General features: G+C 32.3%; 1 long non-coding RNA gene across 1 annotated transcript; it reads right to left on the reverse strand.

The window, feature by feature from the left end:
• Positions 1-3,336: 3,336 nt before the first annotated feature.
• Positions 3,337-7,594, reverse strand: LOC132737006 (uncharacterized). Its single transcript, XR_009626659.1, has 2 exons — positions 6,352-7,594; positions 3,337-5,176 (listed from the first exon to the last, which is right to left on the reverse strand). It is a non-coding gene; the product is annotated as an uncharacterized LOC132737006 (long non-coding RNA).
• Between the last annotated feature and the right edge of the window lie 899 nt (positions 7,595-8,493).

The raw sequence follows: 8,493 nt of genomic DNA on the forward strand, positions 1-8,493 counted from the left end.
GTGTTATGCGTGCGATATCGTGTTAGTATATATAGGGGTTTTACAGTAGGTTTAATTCAGTCTACCGGACACTAGCGCATTGTTCAGTCGGTTTTATCCAATTTTTCTTTTAAGTATAATATTATGACTTAAGGTCAAGGATTGGATATCTATATTGATTATCTGCTGCAATTATTGATAAAAAAAATTAAAAAAAAATTTAAAGTTTATATCAGGCATCATTTTACGCTATTGTAGACAAACATATGGAGCTTAAATATTTATTTTATCAATTTAGATTGATCAGATTGGTTTATGTTGCATTTTCTTTTTAATGTTATATTATATGTATAATGTTCAGAAAAAAAAATGAGATAATAAGCAGGTTAGATGTATGTAAGAGTGAGTCCCAACACTCAGCGGTGTGACATTTGACAAATGGGAACAGGTTTCCAGAGTAAATTTCTTTCAAAAGTAAAAGTTTTTTATCTCTGGTTTTTCCTGGGCGAGTCAACCGTGATCATTATTAGAGTATTGTGAAATTTGTGAATGGTTTTGTATCATGAGAAATAACAATCATTTGTTGATTCATATGTCTATATTTTGTTGTCGAATGATGAGCCACGTGATCTAACAATACATGCTTGTCCGGCAAAGCATTTATGAGTTTGTTTTATATTGGTCCTTTATTAAGGTTATTGTAAAGAGTGAAGGAAAGACAGTGACTGTTACATGAGTGACAAATTCAATGTAAATCTCAGTAAAAGTTATAACAATATATCCCTACATAGATGTGAATCGTTCTTAATGACTTATATTATATATTTTACAAAATTCTGATTGGGATTGTAAAGGCAGAGCCGTGTGTTATTATTCAGAGACTTCTCTGTATATTAGAGGCTTTGTTTATTCATAATAGGTAGGGATCATTATGATTATGTTAAAATGACTGACATAAAATTTAGGGACAGATTTCATTTTTGTTTTTAAATAATACAAAAAAAACAGAAATGTAAATGGTGTTTATCATCATATTTGACAGGGTTATACATTAAATAAAGCATAAAAGGAATTTCTACAGTTCAATTGTCAATAGATTTGTTAAATTTTCACAAATACTGTTATTTTTGTATAGGGACAGCACTAATAATTTTATTATTACCCCTCACTTTTTTCGTAATGCTAATTTCCCATAGGCCTCTGGGAGTTATTTTTACTGTTAATGCAAGTGTACCACGTGACTAAGAATTTTGTACTGTTACATAGGTAACAGTTTTTTTAAGAGGTCACATGGTCTATTTCCTAAATAAAATGAAATAAAATGGCCTCCATTTTTTTCTCGACTCATTCTTATTTTCAACGTTAAACCCCGATAGGACATCAATTTCTCCTCTGAAGTCCCTATGACACTCATAAAATTTAGTTGTTTGCACCCTGGAGTGCTTTTCGCGTATAAAATACCTTTTTGCTGAATAGTCAAAAAGTGAACATCCGTTTTCAACGGAAGTAATTGCATTGTAAATAATTATGTGTCAAACTGGAACATGCAGACGATTTAAGCATGCAACAAAGGATTATTTAACAAATTTAATCAGTGAATGATGGACATAGGATATCATCGTTATTTTGTCAAAAAACCATGCTAAGAATATTCTGGAAACAGACGGATCAGATTTCACAGATCATAACCGTGTAAATGGGTTAGTGTTTTGTTTCCTAAATAAAACCTAGCTTATTGTATGTTTATGATTTGTAGATATCATCACTTGCTTAAAGAATAAAAGAAAAAGAAAACTTCTCAAGTAGGCCTACAGTAAAGTACACTTTAAACTTAAAATGTAAGGACAGGTTAGTTATTGTTACTCTTGGTTTATTTTTGTTACAGTTAGATTAAGTTGACAATTTCAGATCATCTCAGTACTTTTGTCCGGGGTAATAAAATAAATCACACATGGGTTTGTGAGTAACAGTAAAAATATCATCCCTCGTAAAATTACTGTTACCCGAGGCGCAGTATTTTCCTCGGGATGATATTTTTACTGTTACCCACAAACCCATGTGTAATTTATATATTGTCACTTCTGATAAATTTTTGAAGGTTTTATATAACCGTTAAAAACTGTAAATTGTTGAAATTATGAGATTTCAGCTGAACATTTCATGTCCATTTGCATTTTCAGTAAAAATCTCTTACATATACAAAGTTTTTGCCTGGTGCGAAAATATAGAATCACTCTATACATGTACAAATGCTCATATTTTCCGCACATTTATGTATTGTCCAGGTCAAGCAAATATAACTGGCAAGACGAACTTGTTTGGTATGAGATAAAAAAAACAACACTTAGGTTGAATGAAATAGGGCATTTATTAAATGCCATAAATGACAAATGTTACATAATAACAAACATGACAAATGGTATACATAATAACAAACATGGCATGTATATATTTGTATCGAAATAACCAAACTGGGAGGTAAAAACCGCCAGATTATGATAACATTGTAATGTAATTCAAATAGATTACAATCTTAACAAAAGTTATGTAAGATGACAAAGTTGAACCAAAAACCATCTACATAAATATAATAAAATGGATTGCTGATCAAAAACAATTGACCAGAAAAAATAAATATTTTCCAAATCGTGGTCGACTCGCCCAGGAAAAACCATAGTTTGGAAACCTGTGCCCTTTTATCTTGTGTCTAGTACCACTTGATGTAGGGCTCCATCCTTGGAAAATATTTTAAACATTCTATACATTAATAAGTGTATTACATATGACTAGATCATAAGTATTTATGACAACAAATAGAAAAATATTTGAAAGAGATAATATAACATCGACTAGTTTTATAAATCTTTGCATGAACAATATACATAATATTATATACATATATATAGTGTATATCATGAATAGTTGCACAAAAAATTGAGATAAACAATAAGTGAAACAACTGATTCATTAAGAATAAATGAAATGGTATTTATATCAACATCAAAAATTGAAAGAGGAGGATGGAGTTGGAGGAGGTGGATTTTAGTAAACAGAAAGGCGAGAATCATTCCTCGCCAAAATTATTTCTTTGTGATAGATCTAATGTAATCATTGGTTAATTAACATCACATGATTTAAGTCTTGATATCGATTGGCTAAGACGTACTTGGCTAAAACCTGACCCGTAATGGCTAAAACCTGACCCGTAATATTCTGTACAGTAATGAGAATAGGGACAGAACAATGACATAAATTATTTTATGTGGGCATAAAATCTATTTTATGTATTGTCCAGGTCAAGCAAATATAACTGGCAAGACGAACTTGTTTGGTATGAGATAAAACACAACACTTAGGTTGAATGAAATAGGGCATTTATTAAATGCCATAAATGACAAATGTTACATAATAACAAACATGACAAATGTTACATAATAACAAACATGGCATGTATATATTTGTATCGAAATAACCAAACTGGGAGGTAAAAACCGCCACAAAGGGAACCCTCGCCACCCAGAGAGACTTGACTAGGGATGAGCTTGAACTGTAATAAGGATTGAAACAGAGGGGCTAAATTTGCCGAAGTTACCATTAATTTAATCAAGTCATGTTAGGACAAAAATGTTACGACAAATCATATATCTAATGACAATATTATAATATGTGTAGAATTAATGTCTAACATTTAAATGGATCCTGACTGGTTCTTTAAATATATGTGGACTGCAGCCTTAAACTGTCAGGCACATTACAGGATATGCTATTGTAAACCAGCAACTGAGTTAATAGACCAAATAATTAGCTGTGAAAATACTTATAACAATTACATTATATATGTATTATTGAGACATCCGACAGTATGCATTATCAGGGCTGTTTCAACGTCTAACTGGTTGTAACAAATAGAGGTAGCATGAATCAAATTTATAGAAGTTTCAAATTATGTGTAATGGAAAAATTTTACAAGATATACTAGTCATCAATGACAATGAAACTAGAAAAAATTCTTTTTAAATTAGAAATTAGGAATGGACTATTATTGTATCAGCAACCAGATATCCTTCAATGGTGAACAGCCAAAATTGCATGGCCATGGCTTCCAAGTTGCAGTCATCAAACTTAGCACAGGCCCCTAGCCTGTGAAACTTAGTTCATGAAGTGAAAAATATACAAAAATTTAGTTAAATATATAGTAGTATGAATTCAAAACTGGAATTTGGGCTAGTAGATTGTAAATTAAAATCTTTAATGCATAGACTGGAGTATGTCAACAGTGCGTGGCACCTTAGACATTTAAACATACACATCTCCTATGTAAGGTATGTGACATGTTGAATTTCAGTTAGTATCTTCAATTTGCGTAAGCCCTAGCGGATATGCCAATTCTTTCGAATCATTTATTCCTTAAACCTTTAAAATGCATTAGACCAAAATAGATGTAAATGTCAATTTGTTCGCTATACGTTTTTCCAATTATCAGGTAAGACCTAATGTAGAATTGAAATCAAAATTGTAAAATATCTAATTAAACCTTATTTATGCATTTGATCTAAATACATGTGAGTCTGACGTGTCTAATGTTAACTTGTTCATTATATGATTGTTGCATGAAAAATATAAATTAATGTATAAATTAAGGGTAAATAGAAAAAGTTTCTATACAAGACTAGACTCTTCCAAAAAATTATAAAGTAACAAGACCTTTGAACAAGATGTGAATGTAAACATTTCTACAATAATACATAAAAACCTTCAGTACAAATGTACTTATAACATTTACATAAATCCATTCAACTAGTGATATTAATATCATGCAGTAGCATGAACTCAATCTGAAATTATATGTATGATTAATTATGAAACCTGCAGCCTTGTACTGTCAGATTTATAAAACCTTAATGAAGCCAAATTGTGCATATCTGCCACAAGGTATACATGAATAGGAATACCGTCATACACATTATTATGGCACGAAAGAAATAAACTTCGGCCTTGCACCATCAGCAAGGAGAAAACTGCAGCCTTGAACTGTCAGTTATTTGAAAGATTGTAATGACACTCAGTTTGCAGTAATTCACTGTCTTTTTTTTATAATATCTAAAGAACTGCTGCCTTATACCGACAGATCATAAATTACCAAAATAAAAGTGGAAAACTGTAACCTACAGTATGTCCAACGTACTGCAGCCTTGAACTGTCAGTAATTTGAAAGATTGTAATGGCACTCAGTTTGCTGTAATTCACTGCTTTTTCTATATATAAAGATCTGCTGCCTTATACCGACAGATCTTAAATTACGAAAAATTAAAGTGTAAAACTGTAACCTAGATTAATTAAAAACTTATGTATTTAAGACATGATGTGGAAATCTCCCGCGGCCTTTTATAAAGGCTGTTCCTGACTAGATATTGGACATTTTTCTTGCGCGGGCTAGTAGGGTTCCCATACATGATTAATTTGAAAAAGAACTTCTGGCATGATGTGACAATGTATCTATGTACAATTAAAATCCAATTTCATATCAAATTAAAGCATCAGCCGTGCAGAATGGATAAAATAAACTAAGCCAAGCTGACAAGACAGTACATAATTTGAGACTTGAAAACAAATTGCAAAGCATTTAAACTAAGCAATGCACACTATTAAAATTTATGAATGAAGGCAAATCGCGTCAACTAAGCAATGCCTAATACAGCAATGGTATGCTGAAATAATATCAAGGCGTGTAAACTAAGCCAAGCTGACCAGTACAGACAAACAAATGGCAAAGCGTGTCAACTAAGCAATGCCTAATACAGCAATGGTATGCTGAAATAATAGCAAGGCGTGTAAACTAAGCCAAGCCGACCAGTACAGACAAACAAATGGCAAAGCGTGTCAACTAAGCAATGCCTAATACAGCAATGGTATGCTGAAATAATAGCAAGGCGTGTAAACTAAGCCAAGCTGACCAGTACAGACAAACAAATGGCAAAGCGTGTCAACTAAGCAATGCCTAATACAGCAATGATATGCTGAAATAATAGCAAGGCGTGTAAACTAAGCCAAGCTGACAAGTACAGACAAACAAATGGCAAAGCGTGTAAACTAAGCAATGCCTAGTACAATAATGGTATGTTGAAAGAATAGCAAGGCGTGTAACTAAACCAAGTTGACAAGACAAGTACAGAATCTACTTGAAGGGTGTACTGTGTAGGTTTTTGAGAAGAAGCTATGACGGTTGCCATGAATATAATTTTTTTTTTCTTGCATAATGAATATTTACCTTGGTTTATAAAAGGTGTAATTATAAGCTTAGCAAGCATAATGAATATTTAACTTGGTTTATAAAAGGTGTAATTATTAGCTTAGCAATCTGAATACCATTACTTCTTATGTTATTTCAACTGTCTTGGGCAATAAATATGAATTTCCTTGAAGCTGTGTAAAACATGTATGCCAACATCAGTTTATTCATTATCTGACTCAACCTTGAAACCTATGAAACATGTAATGAAAGGCTGCTAATGTACTGATGAAAGCATTGTCTTAGGTCCCAGGTCCGCTTGCACTATTAATTCAACGATAATGATTGCTCCCTCGACTAGTCTTGGTTTTTGCAGGATTTACTGGACATTCTTGGTGTTTGGCTTTTCCTTGTTGAGGACCTGAATAACAGGTGTAAGGAGAATTTGTGGCCGTTTCATCTGAAAAATATGAATTATTTTGTCATTAAGGTAGACTAAATGTATGAAATGTAATTGATTATTAAATTAATTCTGACTACATTGTGCGTGATCCATAAGCATAATCATGCAAACATGGACTATAGACTAAACCATGTATAATAGAACCTGTAAACTAACTCACACGAAATGTAAACTCAACTATGTGTGAAAAAATAAGCGAGAACTGAAAACTATATCAAGCAGACATGATCATAGACTAAACCATGTATAATAGGATAATTATGTGTGAACTATAAACTAAATCACACTCGCACTGACTGTAAACTAAACCATGTGTGAAAAAATAAGTGTGAACTGTAAATTAAATCACGCAGACATGGGCTTTAAACTAAACCATGTACCATAGGATATGTGTGAACTATAAACTGAATCACACTCACATGGACTGTAAACTAAACCATGTGTAAATAGGCGTGAACTGTAAACTAAATCACGCAGACATGGACTATAAACTAAGCCATGTATAATATGATAAGTGTGAACTGTAAACTAAAGCACACTCACATGGACTGTAAACTAAACCATGTGTAAATAGGCGTGAACTGTAAACTAAATCACGCAGACATGGACTATAAACTAAGCCATGTATAATATGATAAGTGTGAACTGTAAAGTAAATCACACTCACATGGACTGTAAACTAAACCATGTGTAGAAAATAGGCGTGAACTGTAAACTAAATCACGCAGACATTGTCTATAAACTTAAGCAATGTATAATTGGATATGCGAGAACTCTAAACTCAATCACACTCACCAGGAGTGTAAACTAAACCATGTGTAGAAAATATGTGTGTAAACTAAACCATGTGTATTATCGGTAAACTAAATCACTAAGACATGGTCTATAACCGGAGCCATGTATCATGGGATGTGTGCGAATTGTAATCATTGGTTAATTAACATCACATGATTTAAGTCTTGATATCGATTGGCTAAGACGTACTTGGCTAAAACCTGACCCGTAATGGCTAAAACCTGACCCGTAATATTCTGTACAGTAATGAGAATAGGGACAGAACAATGACATAAATTATTTTATGTGGGCATAAAATCTATTTTATGTTTTGAGAAAATCCCCCATTTTCATATTGTAACAAAGGCGTCTTCTCTTCTAATATTTCAAAATTACCTGCCACTATGCGCACGCATTTTTTGTTTACAATAGGGACCCAGATATCAGAAATGAAAAACCTATTCAAAATGCAGATTCGAAAGGTATAAATTAATAAATTTGAGTTCGTAGATGATGATAATATCAATGTTTGCAATTCCCAAACATGTCCATTCATAAACATCAATAATATCAAAGTTAAAATGTTTAAATACCGCCTGCTGCAAAGGATATTTCGGTGCCTTCCAGGCGGAAGTAGTTAAGTTTATAGTATACTACGAAAAAAAAGTTTGATTTTACAAAAACACCTGTTCTTATATCATACATCACTAATTGACTTTAAATTGGAACGTTATATTTGCCATGTTAAGTGTGTTATATGTCTTGCATGATGTATTTTCTTCTGTTATATAGAGTATTGAAGCTGTAAGATGGTCATATAGGTCTTATAAACCTTATAAACCTTACAAGTTACAATTAAGAGCCTTTCTTGCTGTCAGAAATGATGGAATGTGTCTGTAAGTATAGCCTATAAAACATAAGTGTTCCCTACAGTTCCTTACAATACAGAACTAATGGTAAAGTTAGTGCTGATGTTGTCAAACTATTCTCAGAGGAACATTAGGCTAGAACTCAAAGTGCAAAAAAAGCAGATGGTTAATAATTACTT

The sequence above is a fragment of the Ruditapes philippinarum genome, unplaced genomic scaffold (assembly GCF_026571515.1).
Source record: "Ruditapes philippinarum isolate M1 unplaced genomic scaffold, ASM2657151v2 ctg4840_1_1_1_1, whole genome shotgun sequence".
In the NCBI taxonomy this organism is placed as follows: Eukaryota; Metazoa; Mollusca; class Bivalvia; order Venerida; family Veneridae; genus Ruditapes; species Ruditapes philippinarum.